The sequence below is a fragment of the Leptosomus discolor genome, chromosome 7, assembly GCF_034619465.1.
Source record: "Leptosomus discolor isolate bLepDis1 chromosome 7, bLepDis1.hap2, whole genome shotgun sequence".
Classification (NCBI taxonomy): domain Eukaryota; kingdom Metazoa; phylum Chordata; class Aves; order Leptosomiformes; family Leptosomidae; genus Leptosomus; species Leptosomus discolor.
Genome location: NC_141397.1, coordinates 34,425,704 through 34,448,350, shown reverse-complemented (window position 1 = coordinate 34,448,350; position 22,647 = coordinate 34,425,704).

Below are 22,647 nucleotides of genomic sequence, written 5' to 3'. Positions count from 1 at the left end.
AAACATACCTCATATATAAAGGCAAGAACTTAGTGTAATTGCAATCTTAGCAGACCAATAAAATTGTTATTATTGTTATTATTATTGCAGGTCTATTATTACAGAAAGCGAACATAAAAGATAATGAACAGTTTCACTATTCATAAAAATTCTCAATCATAATAAACTTTTTATACCCACGCTTCAGAGTGTTGTTCCTTTTATTTAGTGTCAGTTAAATTAATCATCTGGAAATAGCAAAGCCTGCCCTTCCCTGCCCCCTGCTCACAAGGTCGCTAGTCTGACTGAGTGGGGCTGAAAGCATAGCTTCAGCCTGTCTGAGCAGGCGGAGGGTACAGCAAGCTGACAGCATCTCAAGTCCTTTGCCATGGATGCTGATGGTAACCTCCTTAGGGTTGCTTTAATATGTTTGGCAGCATGCTCTTACACCTTGCTCTTTCATTTTTGTTTTGCAAGTTCACATCACATACAAATTTACTATTTATGATACATTTTATGTCCCTTATATGCTTCTATTTTGTTCTCTTTGGTACCCCTGAAATTGGTTTTGCTCAGCTCCAGGTCTGTGTTTCTTCCACTGACTATTGGTGACACAGTGTCAGCCTGTGTCTCATTTCTTACCATCCCATCCGTACTCCTCTGCTCTGCATTTTCTGTCACCACATTTTAAGGCTTCCGCTGTCATACCAAACCTCTATTTCTCTACATTGCATTGTCATGCTAGTTGTCAATATCTCTATGGACCTCTACTGCTTTGGGTCTACATTAAGGTTTTGTAGGATAGAGAACCAGAGTATTTTACCATTTCAGTATTTTAGGATAAAGAAAAATAGTGACTAATTTAAACAAAAGGAACACTTGCTGCTAGCTCCTGCACCAACTGCAAGAAAATTTCTATAGTTTCAGAAGTAAACTAAATCTTTAGACAAACACAATCTATACTCCCAGAAGCATTCCAGGTCAGAGCATTTTTTGATGTTTTGCATGTCCTGAAGAAGTTACCAGGAGGTAAAATTACTCCAATTCTCTCGCACCAGTCTTTTGTTTATAAATGCTTACAAATGCTGCAACTAAAAGAAATAATTGTTGTGCCTTGATTTACAAGCCCACTAACCAATTTTTTTGGTGAGGAAATCATTACAAACAGTAATTTTCAACAAACTTAATGTGTTCCATTACTGAGAACAGCCTCCTCACAGCTTTTATGTGTGCTGAATATATTCAAGAACATGTATTATATCATCCATAACGCCAGAGTGAAAAAAATGTTTGGGTTTTTTTTTTTTTTTGGCCCACAACTATCAATCAAGGAACCAACTGGACAGACATTTCTGTATCAGAAGTGCTTGATAGAGAAGCAGAATCTTACTATGCTATCACCTGCTTTGCACTTTCACTACTATCACAACGAATAAAGAGAAATATTTTCTTAACATCAGCTGAATATCACTTTTATGAACTAGGAAGGTGACTTTTGCACTGCATAATTTTCTACCTGTAAAAAACCACCAAACCTCTTTAAAAAAGGATATTTTAAAAAAGTACTTTGATGAATCTTAAAGTAGACACTCTGCAGAATGTCATCAGAAGTGCTTAAAATTAAACAGCCCTAGTGCTTTTCCGAATTAAGTCCTGATCTTGGTCTCAATTTGCACATAAAGCTAAGCAAACATAACAAGTTGCCTTACAGGATATATAAACCCACTGCAGAAATATGAACCACGCAACACACAAACTAATCCTTTCTTACAATTCAAATAACACTGTCATTTTTATTTTTATTAGCTTAATTGATCAGCTTAATTTGGGCCATAAGCAGCACTGCTTTTATTGGGAAGGATTCCTTTTTAGGTCCAAAAAGATTAGGCTCACTGTCTTTCAAGGATTTCTTACACACATATCCACATGCTTTCACAGTTACCTTCTCACTTCTCTCTTTCATTCAATTACATGCACTCTGATGAATATGTATCTATATTCATAAATATTTTGGCACATGAAAGAAAGCTAAGTGGAGGCAAGTTTACAAATGGGCATAGGCTATAGAAATTTTCTAGAGAGGTCAGAGAAGAACTAGGTAGGAAACTTAGTGAAATAATTGATTTATATACTTAAAACAGGAGTGGGAAGAAAAATCTCATCTAATAAAAGACAGGAGAGGGAAAAAGAGCAAAACTCTTTGAAAGCCCTACCTGTAAACGATGTAACTCTGGTTTTGCCCTTTTATTTGGCTAGGAACACTGACATACAAGTTACGCATGTGGAAGATGTTTGGCTCTGGTAGGTGAAGTCTGATCATTCAGAGGGCGTTTGCAGTAAATCTTGATGAAAACACATATCCTAGAGGCAGATTCATCACTTATATCCACTTTAGCTTGAAAAAGTCATTTTATGACATACTGTGTTGCATGCCTGACTAATCCCAGGGGCTGAATAATTCATGCCCATTATAAGACGGACCCTTTTAAACTCCTGGAGTTTTACACTGGCATCAAGCATCGCAGCAGCTTCACGGATCATTTTGTTCAGCTAGAAATAATCTCATGTTATGTCTTCAGAGTAAGGTGTTTTTATTTGTATCAGAGTGGTCATGATTACTTCTATTGAAACCTTGCATTATATTGCAGCTAGAGACATTTTCAGTTAATCAAAGAAGTGCTGGAAGTAACAAAGCTTAACTGGACAAAACAGTCCTGTCACTTCAGCTTCTCTGAAACTCTGGTTTTTAAAAGTTTTTTTAAAGTTTTTTTAAACTCTGTTCTACAGGGCTGTGACAGTGAACCGTAACATGTTAACCAAAGAGTGCTAGCCCTGTCACCTACAGAGCTTGTAGCCATCCATCAGTAATCATTCTTCTCCATTTGGAAGCTGTAATAGCTGAAGATACATTAGCATAAGCAAAATCAAAAAGGGTAATTGGGAGGCAAAAATAGATTAATTTAAAATTCCTTCACGTAGCAAGAAGGACCCAGAGAAATAAGAGACAGATAAAGATTGTTAGATTATGCATTCACTTCCCTTCTATGTTACATTCTCTAATGAATTGTCCAGCCACAATTTTAATGAACATCCACAACTCTTCTATGTTTTCACATTGGAAAAAAAAATCTTGAAAGAAAGTTTCTGCAGATTCAAGATATATTATCTTCTTAATGGTATCCCCTTATTCCTGCTCTTACTGCCGTAGAGAGCATAGAGAGTTCTCCATTCTTGGGATCAGTTTCTGAAATACTTATTGTCATCAATGTATTGCAGGTGTTCTGGAGCTCCACCCTTCTCCAGTGCAGAATGGATCAGTCCATGGCAGATGGTAGGGCTGTGTTTCCACCCCTGGGGCAGTTGAGTCCAGTATACCTGCCCAAGGCCGTCAGGATCTCCACATGCTTGGAGCAATCCCTGAGCGTGCGGAGCCCCGTCTGCACCCGGGCCTACCTACAGCACCTGAAAGCCATCGACAGCCAGAAGGAACTGCTGCGGCTCTCCCATGACCTGGAGTCCTGACAGCGCAGCGTTGGAAGTGCTGTGGGGCTGGGGACCCTGAGGAGGGCAGCCAGTGCTGACACCTCAAGTCCATCTCAAAGAAGTTGTTGGACGTCACTCGATGAGGCTAGCTCCAGTTATTCTGAAAGACACTTATTGAACACTGTTAGTATTATGTAGCAATTAACACTGTACAGGTCAGAATTAAGTGTTTTCACCCAAAGTTAAATTCCCTTGAGGTACACATTGGACTTCACCATCCTTCATCATTACCCACCAAGTATGACCAGGTCCTTGAGCGAAAGCAGCCCCACGTTGGGCGCCAATTGTATCTGTCACGGTTTGAGGCTGGGCCGGCCACTAACGAATGACAGACGCTCTCTACTAACCCCTCTCCCCTCCCAAAAGGGAAAAGGAGAGAGAATAAGGGAGAGAGACTTTACAGTTTGGAAAAGAAAACTAAAACAGCTTTAATGGAACAATAACAATAAAAGAAAAGATAATAATAAGAATAAGGAAAAAAAAATGAAATATATACAGTATGTACAAATATATACAAAACCAATACTGAACCCAACTCCCCCCCACCCTGATGACAATACGTCACCACCACACTGCAGGGCTGGCACTGAGGCAGTCCCAGGCTGGACTCGGCAGCAGACAGGGACGGGATGCAGGAGCTGGACTCAGGCACTGGATTCAGGGATGCACGGATCAGTCCTCCTCAGATGTCGGCCATCGAAGAAGAGCAAAGGGGAGCGAAGGGACGAGACCCTCGTGATCTCTCAGCTTTATACTGAATATGACGTCTATGGGATGGAACACTCTGTTGGTCAGGTTTGGGTCACCTGTCCAGTTCGCTCCTCCCTGTAGGTGCGACTCTTTTCACTCCTGGCACCCCAACACGCAGTACAAGATTCAGCAGTGACCTTGGTCGTCATAAGAACAAGTATAAGCAAGGGCCTCTCTGCATCCCATTCCTTGGTACGAACTATAAACATCAGGCCTTATCATTGCTAGGAGCAGTCACTGTCTGGAAAAACAGGCTGCTGTTTCAGAAAGTGCAGTTAGTTAGAGGAGACTTAACTGAAAAGTTAAAGCACTAAAACAGAATTAGTTCTGATTTAGCCCAAACCAGGACACTTATTTATAAATAATAGCTCATTACCTTACATAAAGCTCTATGAAAATAAATAGAACTAATTCTGAAGTAAGATAACCTCATAACTAGATGTTTATTGAGTGCTTCAAATCCTATCTTCTATATTAAAAACAAGATCACAAACCTGGAGAAAAAGGGCAGAAGCATCTGGCTGCCATGCAAATGACGACTTTTTTCTCTTACTTTTTCCTCCCAACTCATCATACATTTTCTTCTTTCTTTATGGTGACCACGCCAGCGAAGTAGTCTACAATAAAACCTTGCGCTCACTGCACTGGAGGACTTTCCAGATGAATTCTTCCTAGGGTAATGGGTAATTCCAGATTCCAAAATAGTTAAATTTGATTTAAAAAAAATGTTTATCAGTTAGACCAGGAAATGTCAGACAACCTTAATAACAGGTGGGCCTATCAATCAGCTCCATTTGCTCTACTACTGCCTAAGGACAGGTCTTACCAGTACATGTTATCTGCCTAAGAATAAACATTGAGGAGTCCGAAGTTACAACAAAAGTGATATAAAGAACCTAAGGGACCAGATTAAAAAAGTAAGGTCTGGTGAATCTTATATTGACTACATTTTATGCAATTCATGCCATTGACCTGACTCTAGTATTATATTTTTAATTTGAAATCAGTCACTAATTTTTCAGCAAACCACTCGATATCTTGTGGCACCCTAAATAGTCTGCCACGTCTAGTGAGGATGGCTTTCAGAATAAAATGTTATTTCCTATAAGTAAAGTCTACGTATTCTGACTCATATTAAACACAACATAACAATCTCAAAACACATTCATTAAAGCTTTTCTTCAGTTGATGAGTTGGAAGCCTATTTTGACTTCTTCATTATCATCACCAAAGACTTTTAGTGAGGGTAAAATCATGTACATTTAATGTCTAGCAGTACACTTATCTGTCAGTAGCATGTTTGATTCTTAGGCAGGTTTAATCATATTAACAATTTTTTCCTATTGATACATTTTGGCTTTAAGAATATATTTCACATCAGCAAGCATAGCTGAATATCCTCACTAATATAAAACAATAGTGGTTTGGATTGGATCCTATGATGCTGGACAACTCACTATACAGAATTCACACTACAGTTAATTTGTTTATAAACAAAATAACATGGCTTTTTACAGCTATGTTCTTAAGACTGTATCTCAAGATCAGCTGGGTAGCCTCACAGCACAGATTCTAAAAGAATATGAAGAAAAACAGCTTTTGAAGTTGTGTATCTTTACAAAAACTTAGTGAATTGGATTATGAAATAGGCCCAGTGATGTCTATCTGCATTTTGCATTTACATCTTTCGGTTCCTTAAGCCAAGAAGTAGAAAGCAGTCATACCCTAAGTGCTGCAACCCACCTAGGAAGCCCAGAGTGAGGGCACAAGGACTAGAGGCAGAAAGCAAATATTAATATCAAACTTCTATATGCATATAAAGGATCATGTACATGGGAAAATAACTGAATGATAACAAAAACTTATCTGAGGATGTTCTTAAAACCATAACAAGTAAGACACAATGGCAAACTGACAGTCAACTGGCTATGGCAGATCTGACAAAGCCCTGATTAGATAGAAGAAATTAATTATTTGCATAGCATCTAAGAGACTATGATGAGTGACTGGTGAGGTGGGGGAGTGAAGAGAAGAAAATAATGAAAGGTCATATCCTACCTTCATCAAGGAGCAGCATAACGTTAAGAAACATCAGGAAAGGAGTAGAATCTAGAAGCTCCTACAGGGAGGTTTAAATTCTGATCAAATCTTACTTAATAGTGGCTTAGTTTATGGTAGCAGGCATGCTTAATTGATACATCTTGTAGCTGTCAATAGCAAAGTCCCAAATTAAGTGACAAAAGCCTGTTGCTCTGTCTGTGTCTCAAAGTAGCACATATTTCACTGCCCACCTCCTTGAAATAGAAACTAGTGAGGAGATTGAATGCATTCCTTCAAGGCACCAGGTGAACTGGTGAGTGGGAGCAGTGTCAGTACATGAAAGCCAATAATTAGAGATTGACAGTTTAGTTTACAATTAAAATAAAAAATCATTACCTTTTTTACATGACAAAACTAAATCTTAAATTTTTTTCCCCAAACCTGTGTTATCCTAATTCTTTAGTCAGGTACATTTTGGAAAATCCTACATTTGAGAACAGTTTCGATGGTGTAAATCTGATCATCAATATGGATTCTTTTCAATTTTACTTTCTTCTCCCCTTATCTGATCAGCTCTTACTCTGGCATTTGTACGTCACCATCATGTTCTCTTGATCTTTGTGGTTTTATTTAATATTCTGAAAGATAAATGTTCCCTATTAAATTTCCAAACATTATTGATAATTGCTAGATATTTATGCTATTTGTCCTTTTGGTAGGTGAAATCAAGTTGCCAGACAATGTATTTCCATCAAAAAAAAATTATGCCTTGCATTCCTCTTTAGCGTGAATGGTTTGATTCTCTGAAGAAAATCTTTGCTGTTACATTTTTTTACATATATAGAGCTGAAATGGGTATTTGAAGCAGCAGATGTTGGAAACCTGCATGTCCCATTAGACTGTCTTGATCCCTTCATTTAAATTAATTATCAAAAAACTATTTCAATTCTCTGTGGCCTCCTGCTATTTTCCATCCTGTTTTTATAAGTTTCCATCCTGCTGTTATCAATCCTTTGAATAACAGCTAGCAGGTTAGCATGAATAATAGCCAGCATGACCAATGTGCTGCAGAACGTCAAGCATTGTGCTGCAAAATAGAAAATAGTAAATAAGCCTCTCATCTAGACTCCCTTTCCCATGAAAGGTTGGAATAGACGATCTTTCAAGGTCCTTTCCAGCCTGGCCTGTTTTATGACTCTACGATAACAGGGTGAACACAAACAGTGTCTTTAGTGTCACACGGAGACAGGTTTTTAGCTAGTGTGCTTCCACTGACTTCAAGGGGAGATAATGAAGCAAAGTAAGATCTTTGGGAATAAAAATACTTTGTGTGTACAGTGACTACTGAATCCCACTCCACAACTGCGACTCCAAAGCCCAATTTCAATGCAGACAAGTCACAGCAATCACTAGTATAATTGTTACTGTATGACAAGAGAGGCAAAATAAAAATGCAAAGGCATGTGTGCTAAGTATCTCATTTTACAACTTGTGTGTCCCTTTAGCTTGTCATCCTTTTTTTTAAAAAAAAAAAAAAAATTCAGATAGAGAACTAGTTAATTCTCTGGAGTAGAGTACTTTAAGCTCTTCCACTCAAGCATCCAAACCTCTATGATATTGCTTGCTGTCTTTGAGTGTGTCAATAAAGATTGAAACTAAAGCTGACTGGGGAAAACAAAAAGATAATGGCAATTCAGTAATTTCTTCCTTTTTCAATCTTGCTTTATCTTTTTTTCCCCAAAAAATAACATTGAAGTTTAAAGCAGAACAAATAGAAAGCTTTTGAAAACTTCAGAGCTTTTCAGATTTGGTTTTAATTTCAAAATAGGATTACATTTTTAAACAAGGTCTAGTAGAAATCTTCAGCTCTAAGGAAATCAAAATCACTAGCTTACATTAAGTAGAGGCTAGCAGAGTCTTGATCAGTTAAAGGTTATTGCTCTGAATTGAACAAATTAAACGAAGTGCTATCCAAGTGCAGAGAAGTATTATTTAAATCACAGTTAGTAGGTCCAGCTTTCTGCTATTTTTCAAACATTTGAAACTGGTCCCTATGCTGGTAATTTCCAGACAACAAATAAATGCATATCCAGGGGTATATCAGCTAGCCTACCTGACAAAGAAAAGGTTACTTTTGTTACCCTGTCCTGGGTTACAGTGTAAAATGTGCCAAAAGAAAAAAAATATATTCTATTACCATCTTCAGGAGCTGTTGAGACCAGGTGGGGCGGTGCTCCCTGCCTTCCCCCCCCCCCCCCCCTCTGGACTATCTCCTGTTACTGGGCACAACAATGCCTTATCGCCTGACCCATCGGTAACTCGCTCCTGGGCTATCTCCTGTTAATGGCCCATCAAGGAACTGCCTCACGACTCCCCATCCCATTGTGAGATGCTCCGCCCGGGGAGGGGGGGGGGGGGAAGGAGCCAAGCAGTCCATGCCAAATAAAAACGGAGATTTTGAACACCCTAGCCGCCTTTCTTCCACTGGATTCCCAGAGGAGCTTTTCCCCCCACTGGAGTTCCAGAGGACGAGAGCTGCCTGCCGACCACTGGACCTTCGGAGGAAGACCAGACTCTTTTACCTGATTGCTGCTTCCACAGAACTACACCCATCACTTCAGGAGGACTGCAGCCAGCATCTTATCGGACTGCTACTGCCACCCTAACAGGGTGTCAGGTTGTATTCCTGACTCTGTCAGTGTAAACCAGTGGGTTGTTTGTTTTTCCCTGCCTTGTGTTATATACATATATATATATATTAGTAAAGAACTGTTATTCCTATTCCCCATATCTTTGCCTGAAGGCCCGTTAATTTCAAAATTATAATAGTTTGGAGGGAAGGGGGTTGCACTCTCTATTTCAAGGGAGGCTCCTGCCTTCCTCCACAGACACCTGTCTTTTCAAACCAAGACATACCCTTAACCCAGTTTTCTTCCTGGAGAAAGATGAACAAATGCCTTGAGTGAGATCACACTGTAATATTTCTCTTTTTTTACTAACACCATTTGCCACAGTAATTGCCAATTTACTACAGTGAGTTTGCAGATTATCTAGAAATTGCTCCCTTTCTCTGCTCCTCCCTGCCCACCCCCCTCCACCCCACCACCAAATTAAAGTTGGTCACGTCAATCAAGCTTATTTTTATTGGTTGGAATTAAGACAGTAGCAGGTTAAAGAGCTTAAAAGGGACAAAAATAGAAAAGATTTTGGTGGTTGAAAAATGCTCCTCTCAATTTGCAGCTTAGCGCATAGACGGTTTTAACATGAGAAAACCCTCCGATTGGTGGTTGGGCAGCATAACAGCTGGCTCAGAGCACTCTTATTGTGCTCTTCAGAGAAAACACTAATAACTGTTACACAAATAACCTAGGATAATATGATTGTGTGAGCTCTTTACAACCCTAGATATGAAAATAATTCCAAAATTGATTTACTAGCATGATTTAATTCCATTAAAGCCATACATCTGCCTAGTTTTATAACAGTTACTTTTCAGAATAGAAAACACTTCACAATTCGGAACTTGGATTTAAGCTTTTAAAAATATCTCTATATATATCATAAGCTCCTGATATTCATACTCATAGTCTTTCAAGACATTGTTGCTTTATTTTTTGCTGCTCTGTGTTCACTATACTTGCTGCAAGTTTGACAATGGATGAGATAAATTTTAGTGCACTAGGTTATCATTTTTCTGTCTGATCTTTGCTAGAAGTTGCCTAAAACAAAACTATGTTAAGATGCTATGAGATTAAATAAGTAGACTAAAGTGCCATCAAGAGGTGACAGAAAAATAACTCATGCTTAGCAGCACTGATAAAAGATTACATTGAACCACCATCCTGATTTTTAGTTCAGATTGCTAGAATGTGTAGAGCAGGAATAAATCTCTCAAAGGCGGCACCTGATGGCTGGATATGACAATAAAGGATCTTTCTTTCATATAATTTTCAACATCAGAACTGGATCATCTGAAATAAAATTAGATAATGAAACTAAGTAGAACTAGACGAACAAGGTAAACGAGTAGAACCAAATGCATAGATAAGCATCTCAAACCCAACTCCCCTAATTAAATATGGTGTAAATCCCACATTTTCTAACAGATGAGTCATGACTGCCAAGACATCAGAAATTCTTTGCTACATTCTTCCTTCAGCACAAAACATATTTGTTTTCTTCATCACTTAATTAGTATACAACAATATTCTTATAAAAGAACAGATTGAGCAAGAGATGATAGACTGTCATTTAAATCAATATTAAGCACATTAATATTTGACATACATGGTATTTTTCCATTTGAATAATACGAAAAAAAATAACGTCACACTGGACACATTTCTGTAGTACCACTGAACATCTCTTAACAGCAGCAGCCCTTGATTTTGAGAATTACAATAGCTGGTTTTTGAATTCTTAATAGTCGCTACCTTTATATAAGGTTGATATATGGAAGGAGCAAGAGTTACTGGCTTCAGATCACATTGTCTTTCTTCTAGACCATGATATATCTTAGTTTCAAGACAGAAGTTTATCACAATGGCATGATATTGCTGTCTTTGGTCTTGTGCCTATCTATCTGATTCAAAAGCAGTTATATCATTCACTTACATTGGATCATTCACTCCCAGAGGAGCATGAAGGCCAAGGCTCAGGGAGTTACAGGTGGCCACTCAACTTCTTCAGGAGTGTTATAAACAACTGAAAGTAGGAAAACGCCGCAAAAGAGAATAAATGCTTCACCGGGAATTGTCTTCCCTTCTCTTTTCCAGCTCAGGAGCTTTTCCAGCTATCAACAGTACCAGCATAATCACAAAATCATTCCTAATTTTCCAAGTGTTTCTAAACCAGTCAGTACAAGAAACTGAGGTTGCTTCAGGAAACCACCCAAATCTCATACTGTTTTTCCCTTAAGAAATATCATACTGTCATATGACACTTCCTAAGTCTAAGTAGAAGACCTTATGGACTATGATATGTTTTGCGGTAACAGTTTTAGTAGCACTGATTATAGATTCCTGAAATGTTCAAACTAACTACCCTAGAATATCTTTCGGTTTTTTTCCCCCTCACAGTCCTAAGGCAGGAATATATTTTGCGTAGTATTTATATACTCACACGTACAAACATACTCCTGTTCTTCTTCTGTCACAGTCCGATAACGTCCATCAGTCTTAATATAATTCTCATTGACATGAACATAATGACAAATTACAGTTTCAGTAACAGATTCAGTGAAGTGTAAGCAAAGCAGTTTTCTACTGCAAACATCTTGTGATTGTAATAGCTTATGATAGATACGGGTTTTTTAAAAAAAGTTGTTTATTTTCAAGCCAAATCCAGTGTCTCTTACTGTAGTGGGCCAAGCCCCATATACCTCAGTCCCTTGCCCCAGACCTCCTTCGCACTTTTCTGGCCATCGTCTAGCCCCACATACATGCTTACCCACCCCTAGCTTCCAAATATATCTTATCAGCATATTCTGTACCTGTTCCCACGCTAGCTGGCATAACTTTGTCCATCTGTGACTGCTTAATACTGAGAAGAGGGTCATCTAGTATTCCATAAGTGTGTAAGTACAGACTTAGTAGTTATGTCAGAAGCTGCTTTTTAGAAAATATGGGACATTCCTGGCAAAAAATTGCTTAAAAAGGAGTTTTTGATCCTTCCCCCCTGCCAGGAACATTTTTAATAATCAGTGCAACTTCTCCTTCCAAAAATTAAAAAAAAAAAAAAATCCAACCAAGTGCAAAAACTCTACATAGGCAAAGATGTTTCTTTTCCAATTTACACTGTATTTAAAACAATCATCTGTTTTTGTCTCTACACAAGTTTTTGGGCCCCACAAGAACCCAAAACCTAATGCTGTCCAAGTATCCATAACCAGATGAGTTTAAATGGAAGATACTTAATAACATTAAGTTAGTAATGATCTCATGAAAAGGTATTTCACTTTTTTGCATTGCCTAATTCACCAACAGACAATATAAAGAGATTGCAGTTGTGCTGCCATAGAAGCTAGGGGAGAAAAAAATCATTTTCAATCAAATCCCTTTCTCAGATCCAACCTGGCATCTCTACAACTTGGAAACTATGACTATAGACTTTGTAACAAGGTCAAACCCCAAAAAAGACCATAGAAGCTAATACAGTATTGTTTTATTACCTGCTCAGTGCGTTTCTCTTCTTACTCTTTCATTTGTTTGTTTTTATGCAAAAATTTATATATTCCTGAGAACCATCATACATAACACACATTAAAACTTGTTGAAAATGAGGAGAAAAGAGGGTAATACTTCCGTGGTGAAGCAAATTAACTTGCTTGTGGAGAGCCAGCCTTTCTGAAAAATCATCATATCTAATCTAACATTGCCCCCTATCCTCCAGTTCAGCTACAGTTTTGGTCAAATTTGTTCCTAGCCTGAAGTCTCCATAATTGCTAGACTTGCATCATGAATGAATTCTGGCTATTATCTGCCCTTGCCTATATAATCTTCGAAATTTGAAAAATACTTTGAGAAGAGCAGAGGCCATTGCAGATTCATTCATGACAGTAACAACACATCTAATTATCTCTGTAGACTTACCCCTTCATCCAATTCACAGAAAATAGCTCTATTTCAGTGAAACGTGTTTTGGTGTAGCAGGCTCCTGATATTTCATGTTGTTATTTAAAAAGCTTCCTGTCTTTCTTATCTGTATGGTAAAGAAGAAGAAAACTCATTGAAATGGAAATAATCCTGAGCATCTGATTATGTGCAATGTACTTTGAAATTATACACACAAACATTTATGCTACAATAGCAGCCCTACACTAATTAATAATTATGTTTGATTACTCAGCCCCTGTGGGGATTGCTCAGAGACCTCATTCTCCATAACCATTAAGATATTTGTAACCAAAATCCTAATGCAGCTTGATGTAAATTAGATAAGAAAGTTCTTTTGTCATGTTGTTAGCCTGTGTCATTAGGTGAGGCAGCAGGATGGCATTAAATGAGAGCGAAGAAACAAAAATAGCATGAGAAAGTAAACGTTAAGTAAAGACAGTGATAAGAAGAGATAAGCTTTGCCCAGCAAGCCTTAAAAAATCAATGTCATGTTTAGCCAAATAGTACTCAAAGGCAAACCAAACTCTCTTGCAACTGTTGCTTAATGCTTTCCTCAAACTTCCTTACTAATGATTAATAGCCTGTTCCAATCGAGAAAAAATGTCCCCATTTTGTGAAACGCAGTTGCTGAACATCAAATGGATGTATTTTTACTGCAACAGATACTGGTATGAGCAGATGCTAAAAATGGAAATTTCAATTATATTTGCCACTAACAGACATAAATAAATATATTCAGAGAGCTACTTTTCTTGTAAGAACTCCTCTGTACTTGCTACTGGCTTATGCCTCTGTCCTAGTTTCAGCTGGGATAGGGTGAATTTTCTTCCTAGTAGCTGGTGCATTGCTGTGTTTTGGATTTCGTGTGAGAACACTGCTGATGACACACCGATGTTTTAGTTGTTGCTAGGTAGCGCTTATCCCAAGTTAAGGACTTTTCAGTTTCCCCTGCTCTGCCAGCAAGGAGGGGCACAAGACACTGGGAGGGAGTGTGGCCGGGACAGCTGACCCGACTGGCCAAAGGGATATTCCGTACCATAGGACATCATGCCCAGTATAGAAACTGGGGAAGCTGGCCAAGGGGGCCGATCACTGCTTGGGCATCGGTCAGTGGGTGTGAGCAATTGCATTGTGCATCACTTGTCCTTTTCTTGGGTTTCATTTCTCTCTCTTTTTGTTATCTTCCTTTTCATTATTAATACTATTATGAATATTATTATTACCTTTCAATTATTAAACCCACACGTTTCACTTCCCCCCCCCCCCCAATTCTTCTCCCCTTCTCCCCATCCCACTGGGAGGGTGGAGGAGTGAGCAAGCGGCTGCATGGTGCTTAGTTGCTGCCTGGGGTTAAACTGTGACAGCCACAAAGTAAATTAATGATTCATTAATATGAATCAGTGTTAGAGTAAGAAATTAATAGAAAAACTGGTAAACCTAAAGTTTTACCTGGCCTATGCACAGCCAGCCAGTCTTGCAGACTTTCTCAGGGCCACACCATGTACAATTCAAAAGCACCAGTGTTTCAGCAACTAAGAAATACAAGTTTGATAATACTGGAAACAGGGAGCACTGCATCCAGTGATATATCTTGTTCCATTCACTAAGACAGATAAGGAGACTTTGGGATAGCTTGCTTTAAGTTGAATTACAAGCACCTATACCAGCTGAGAGCCTAGTTCAGCTGGCTCTGTGTAGAGAGAGTGAAAAATTAATCCCAAAGTCTGAGTCACATACACCATGTAGCTGCATGCCTGGAAGCATGAAATTCAGCATAGAGCAAGGTGGCAAGCACTGGGCAGGGGGCAACCATCACTAGATCCATATCTGGTGTTACAAGGATTGCCTGGAGGAGTGTGAGATGGGGCAGAGGCCTCAGTGGTCACAGTCCCACATTCTATTTGCCCTGAACAAAAGCAGCCACTACCTCCACCCATGCAGGTGTAAATTGACAGACTTTGTGGCATTAACATAAGTGATAAGATTGTCTATAGTCATCCCCACCCGAACATATACCCTGGTGATGTAATGTAAAATTTCGAGTATAAATATCACCCCAATTTCGGCCCAAAATTGGGACAGGATCAACTCGGAACCATACCGACGACCGGACGGATTGACAAATTCACTCCTTCTCCATCCCCCCCACCTTGGGACGCCATGTGGGTAATATTATTTACCTCAGCTAATGCTGAGAGATATACTTTTCTTCCCCGGGTGTATTTCACATTTTCTCCTCAGGTGCATTCCTATACTTCCCTGAGTTTATCTTTGATTCTTGCTTGTCATGATTTTACTGTCTCTTGTTCCACTGTATCCCTGTCATACAGGCTTGTCTATTTGCCAAGCGGCCGGGCCTACAGCGTGCAAGTTGTTACTGTCGTTGGTGTGTACGTGTGAGTATAGTGTGTGGTGTTGTTGTTATATTAGTGATAAACCTTGTGTTATACCTGTAGCTTTTAATTTATCACTGGCAATCCAAAAGAACCTGCAAATGTTGATGTAAATAAACGATTACTATTTTGTCTCCCGATTTGCGTCTGTCGCATATTTGATGCCGGTCGCACAAGACCGGATTGACTTCCCCGTTTTCGCAACACTCTGATCATGCACTTTTTTAGACATTCAGATGTGGTTATTTTTGATGAAATCATACTGGACTACAAAAGCAGCATTTGACCAGCTGTCACCACCAACATTATCACTGTACCACCAACTTCCTAGGCTCTTTCAGACATCTTGAGCCATATCAGATGAGAAGGAACTGTAACATTGTAAAGACACAGATCTGCAGATTATGTAACACACCTCAGGAAGCAAGAAAGTTCTTCAGCATAACTAAAGAAGCATGATGATCTTATTGGAAGCATAACAGCAATGCCAAAATCTCTCCTATCAGTTTTTCTGTCTTGGTCCAAAACATTTTATAAGGAAAGACAGAATTGTCATCTTTGTTTTACAGACTGAGGCATAAAGAAATTATTTGTCCAACGTCAGTCAGCAGGTGAATGGTATGGCCAAGGTTCAGAGCGATCCCAATGTGCATTCACTGAAAGGTAGCTATGAGCAGGAGTGGAAGGAAAGGAGACAGACATAATAATCAATATAAATTCATATGGATTTTCTATTCTTATGTCTTTCGTCCAGAGCTTCTCATGCAGTTTGTTCAGTGTCCAACCAACATCTTAAGTATACTCGTTCATACCTTCCAGCAGAGGAGACAGGTAACTTCCAAGATCTACCTTCCTCCTGGAATCTCACAAGGAAAAATCCCTGAGGAATGAACTCTGAAACTGAGATCTCCTAGTTTAGCATACTGAAAAATACTGTTAGGACTCAAGACTACAGAAAATAGCACTTGCTATGACAGATTTGACTCTTTGGTACTCACTACAGCCTGGGAACCACCACAGGGAGGATGATTTTAAGTGAAAAGACAAAAACAACTGTAGGACAATAATGCTGTGGATTAACTAGTAACCATACCCAGAGCATTTTCTTCTGTTTCTTCTATTAGAGCAAGAAGAAATAACAAGAAGTCACTTGGGCCTCTTTTCCAAAACATTTCTGTATAAAAGAGGAATACCGGCCATAGTTCTCCAAAGAGAAGAAAATAGTTTTGAGTCATTGTTGGTATGGATGTCAAGGGCTCAGCTTTTGGCATTTATTACTGGAATTATCTCAGCTGGTGTTATCCAGCAAAACAAAAGAACGTTTGAAGGTGATACTTCTTTTAACGAAATATACACCCATGGAAAAAGACCACAAACAAAAGCACTTTTTGTCTCTTAAATTTCCCCCTCCTCCTCAAAAAGAAAAATTTCGTATTGGCAGGACAACTCATGCATTTGTGTGAATGTTGGTAAAGTTATAAGTTTGATTTCAACCACTTCCAAAATCCTAAGCCAAGCAATTCCACGTGTAGGTAAAAAATAGAACAACAGAAACAAAAAAACCCAACCAACCACACAAATACATACACTACCACCAGCACCCCATTTGCACACTTTTCTTTGCACATTAATCACACTGCCAGCCTGAACTGTGGACAATTAAGACAGCAGCTCCTACTGCAAAGAGGATCAAATCCTCTTAAAGTTGCATATGGCCCTTTAATCTAAGTGCTCTGTACAGAGGACTTAGTTCTAGTGCTCACCCCACATGAATCAGCTCGAACTCTGTAACTGACCTCATTTGGCATCTGTCAGAAACGAAAAGCAATAGCACCCAGCTGTTCACTTCAGTAAAACATACAACTGCATAAATAAAATACAAAACTATAAATTTGATCCTTTGGAAGCCCAGTGCTATTCAGCAGCAAAAATTCCATTGTTAGCCCTTTTTAATTCTGGGATTTTAATACCTTCTGAATGAACCCTCTCCAGTTCCAATTCCCGCCCCAAAGATTTTCTGCTGTACTAAGACTCTTTGCTACCCTAAAATAGAGTCCTTTTCTCAGGGTGAAAGAACACTTTCAATGTCACTTATCGTCACTGAGAAAAGCATCCAGAAAGCTGTTTACCAGGGATTAGAAAAGGGACTTTAGCCCTTTACACTGTTTCTTAAAAGGTGCAGTTCCTCTAACCTCCTTTGCTTCCTAACAGGTATGGTGCTTGTCGTCAAGTACTACGTGAAGCACTGGTCAAGAAAAAAACAGTATAAGGATCTACCACTCTTGCCCTACTCCTGGATAACTCACCCTAGAAGGAGTCTTCATAGTTTCAGCAAGGAGCCAGGTATTTCCCACTGAAAATAATGGCAGCAGAATACGCAAAAAAAATCTACATTGTGAAGTGTTAAGAGAGAAGACTATGTCAGGAGAAAAGATGAGAATAGGGAGGAGATAAAGGGGTGCAAAGATTGTACTGAGACAAAGAAAGTACAACAGATGAACATACTGCTGAATGAAGTCTGGACCCCTCTGTGCAACGACTACACCTGGCTGCAAAGGCATTAGATACCTTCATCGATACCCAGATAAAGGTCCAGATACCAGGTCCACAGGAGGAAGCCATGTATTTCAGATACTAGGAGAGGACTAAGGGTGTTGTACAGACAGGCTGGAGAAAGAAAATAAGGGGCTAAAAGATGGGAATTCACAGAGGAAAATCTGCTAGGTAGAAGGACAGGAGGGAGGTCACTGCTGGCCGGAGGTCAGAGACCAATAGGGCAAGACGGATGAGAAGCGGGGAAGCCAGTAACAAGAAATTCGGGTTTTAAAAGAGAAGGAGGAGAATGAACAAGGCCCTGAAAGACAATTAATTAAGAAGGAAATTAGGAATGATAAAGCAAGCCCATAAAGTGGACTTTGAAAAGTATACTGGGTTAAGAGGCCAGCAGAACAGAGGCAGGACTGAGGTAGAAAAGCCTTTGGCAAGAAATGTCAGAACAACAACAAAGTCTATCCTTAAAAAAAAATCTAGAGCTCACGGAGTGTGGAAAAAAAGACCAGAAACTCCTACATCTCCTGTCCTCAAACCTCTCTGAGAAAGCTGGTGAGGAGTGCCATTTCTCCTTAGTCCACAAGGAGGATTTATATTAGTTATTGCTAAATGTAGCACACAGCTCGAGTAGTAGGAATTTGTTGATTCAGTTTAAGGGTGCCAAATCTTCTGAAGAACTGTGAAGAAAGAACTCATTGGTAACATATAATGGAGAGAGTGCTAGATTACTTTTTTTTTCAGCGTAGAAAATTATATACAAAAAATTAATATGTATCTTATAGTACACTAAAAGAACATAACAACAGAGACAAATGCTTCTGAACATTATAAAATGCTAGAACCCTTAGAGCAGTCTCTTTGTTAACATTACGTCATTGCATATTGTATTTTTGTACGGTCCTGCCAATGTATTGCACAGACTGCACTCCTTGACTCTTCTGATACTGCTGTAATATCTTGGCAAGTTTAAAAAGTGGTGTCTTTATTTTTGATATGTAAATGTAAGCATTTATTTTTAGCTAACAAGCTATTGCTACAGGGAAGTACCACACAATAAAACATTTACTTTATATATCACGAGTTACACATACCTACACCAGAAGTATCTCTGCAACTCATTTCTGACATTATATACCAGCTTTTATACTTTATTTTTAGTGTCCCATGTACAAAAATCAAAGTTGAATCACAAAAAGTGGAATAAAAATAGATTAGTTCTCCAAGTTCTGATAAAATCAAACATGGAAACAAATTACTTGTAACTAAATCAGGAATGCTTTACTTGGGAAATTCCCTAAAAATAATGAAGACAAATTGATATCATTAGTTTAATTCAGTTTACCCATGCTGTTTTGGTATATGTTTTTAATCATGGTGTAGCTAACAGAATATAAAATTTTCAGTTATACTTCATTATCCAATGAAGTTGTAAGGAAGTGAGACTGTGAGCACAGAGATACCCACGGAATGGTTTCCTTGGCAACAGGCAGCAGGAATGTGCTGACAATGGTCCATACCTTCATCAAATCACTGGTGGCTCACCACTACAGTCCCTAGATGGGAAACCTATTAGACGTACAAAAAAGACTCATTTAAAATGCAGCTGATGTTGTTTCCCAGCCATGTTTTCCTTCTCAAATCTTTAAGAAAACACCCTTTGAAAAAGATTGTGTGTCTGGTTGAAGATGCTTCAAAGAGCAAAATCTTTCAGAAAAAATCTGGGTTATTTACTTGCAGAAAGTTAGACCTTGCCTAAGCTTCCAACTCGGTCTCAGAACTTGTGGAGCTGCCACACATCACTCACGGAGGGTCTTCACGGCCTCATACAGACAGATCTGAAGGCACTCTCCACTGGCCACAGCGCAGACCGAGAGCATCAGCTGCACTGAGCACAACACCAAGCTTGAACAAGTAAGTATTGTTCAAATACCAGATGTATTAGCTTGGCCTCTGTGTCTCTTAAAGACAATCCCACAGTTGTTAAATCAGAGCTGGCTTGCCACATCAGGCTGGAGGGAAAAAACCTTCTCACAAGGAAAATATTTTTGTCTTTCTAAGGTATTGGTATTTTTCCTTACTCTTTCTATGTATAGCTGCAAACGAGGCAACACTTCCTTTTGTGTTGATTTATATTCATCTATTAATTTATGTTGTTCCCATCACTGTTTCATGGGAGCCTCACAACATCTCTAGGATCTAGAGAGGTCTTATCCTAAAGAATGTGCAGAAAATGAGTATAAAATCAGAGTACTCATCAGAAATAGCCATCTATTACCAAACACTTCTAGCATTTTGCACTGCAAAACATAAACCTGACCTGTTGCACCTCCTCTGTGCTTACTTATTCTAAATGTGGAAAGTAAATGCCATATAGCAGTGTCATCTCCCGGGAAAAAAATCTGCTCATCATTCAAGAATCTTTCCCTGAAACCACAACCATCATGATTGAGTGCCTGACTAACCACAAAAGGCAGTGCCTGTGCATTGCAGTCGAGGTGCTCACCTGGTGTAAATCCATGGAGAGCCACTCAGAGCTGAACCCAAATTAAACTGAGCTTGAATTCAGTAAAGACACATAAGGTTTTGTTACTGTTCCAGGAATTTAATCTCTTCTACTTGCTATTGTAAAACCAGAGTTCATTTTAAGTTAGTAACGTATGAAAGGGAAGAAAGAGTGATGAAGAAAGACACCTGCAAACTCTGATGTCATAATAGTAAGGGTCACAGAATAAGCTTCCCCCTCCCCCCATGGGCTAGACTCTCCAAATCTGCACTTGCCCCACCCAGGTTTTGGCAGCTAAACTAGGAATACTCCTTAATTTCCTCTGCAATTAGTGGTAAAATATGCCGGGTTTAGGTAATTCATATTTCAGATGGGCTGAATCATCTTCTGAAGAGGCCTTTTCCTCCAAACTGAGAAAGTGCCACATACAGGTGTATAGGTTCAATAGTTCCACCACCTCTTTATGCCATTCTAAACCTCCATAGAGCTAGCAACAATGTAGTTCATATCATTTATGAAACTGGTAACTGTTGAATTGTTTGATTTTGTATCCTTTTTATAGAGGGGCAGACTGTGAAGAGAAATACAAGAGACAAGAGAACAATTGCTGTGTTTGAATCCTAATTTAGTTCTGGAATCTGTTACCTTCAAAGTAGAAGCTGGTGGCATTCAAGGCAATTATCCCATCAGCATATTATGTGCTCTGATTGTGACAGCAACACAATGATGGCATTGCATTTGCAGGGCTGGTCTCAGACAGGATGACAGATGGCATCTCCATTTCATAGTGCTGTCCCCAAAGAGATTTAAAAACCAAATGAGTAGCTTTCAAAGAAGATAATGTTAAAGAATAGAAAGTTATGATTATTCATGCCATTTAGACAATGTTAAGCTGCAGCCAATAGCAGTCAATATCCACTGCAGCTCAATCGCAGTCCTTGAAATCCCTGAGCAACACCTTTATTTTAAAGATTAATAATTACTGAGAGGAGCACCAATACCAGTGCAGGAAATATGTGAAGGTATAAGACCAGCAAACCGAGATTTTTTGCTCAGCCCCTTCTGCTCTCCAGAAAATCTGCACTTGCTGAAAGGCTGTTGAAATCTTTAGGAGTGGTGTGAATTACCTGACTGTGGAATGTCACCCACAGAAAAATGGAGTATCTCCATCCTGTTTGAATACTAACTATGCATGTCAGTTTGAGAAACAGGAATAACATCACAAATATCCACAGAAACCCAACATTATACTAAAAAGTTACTCATTGGTAGAGTTGACAAAAGCAATATGAAGACCTTGCAAGGAATCTTACATTCCAAGCAAGAAAGCCCAAGCATTCTGCCTGCTAGTCCTGTAGTACAAATCTGTGATGAAAGATTCATTTGAAAGCAGACAACTACTTTTCTGATTGTTTTGGTAAAAATTTAGGGGACAAGTAAAATTCTGAAATGGGACATATTTCCCAAATTCAAATAAATATTTGCTATGCTGCTGAGCTGTTTCATTGTGACACAGCACTAACTCGACCAAACCCAGACAGCTAGAGCAGTCCTGGATATTGCCATGCTTTTGAGTGAAACTAGCCAGGCAGTTATCTCTGGGCAGTTCTGTGAGGGTAGAAATGGGCCATGAATCCCTTTTTTTCTCACATCTCAACAACCTACACTTATAAATAATTCCTTTGCCTGGTGAGTACATTTCCAACATGTCTGCTGAAGAGACTACTCACCAGTGTGAATTAGGGAATCACAGGCCACTCCCTAGAAAGTAAATAAATTTCTCCATGCTTTCATTCATTTCTAAATTGTGAGAAAAGATCTAAAAGAATCATAAATCAGGAAAAATAAAGATAAATTAATACCTTTCCAACTTTTTTTGGCTTGTAAGATTCAGCAATCTTGACAGTTTAAACTATATCTTTTCTAAATAAGCAAGAGGACATCAACAAAGAATAAAATATTTTCATGTCAGCATCTACCCAACACACCTTTAAAGGGTTGATACTTTGCACTTATAATATTGCTTCTCTAATGCCTTAGGAAAAAAGCAAAGCTTAGGAAAAACTAGTGGAGATACGCATGTGAAAAATAATTATTAGTTCCTTTTTTGTAAGTTTAAGAAATGCTCAACTTCATTGCTGTAGAGTATCTACATCTTTCCTACCCATCCATTCCTCTGTACACTCAAGACTTTCCAGACTGAAATTGTTCCACTTTTGTTCAGTCATCTAAATGAGATATCTGAATTAGAAATAGAATCTGCTTTGATTCCCTT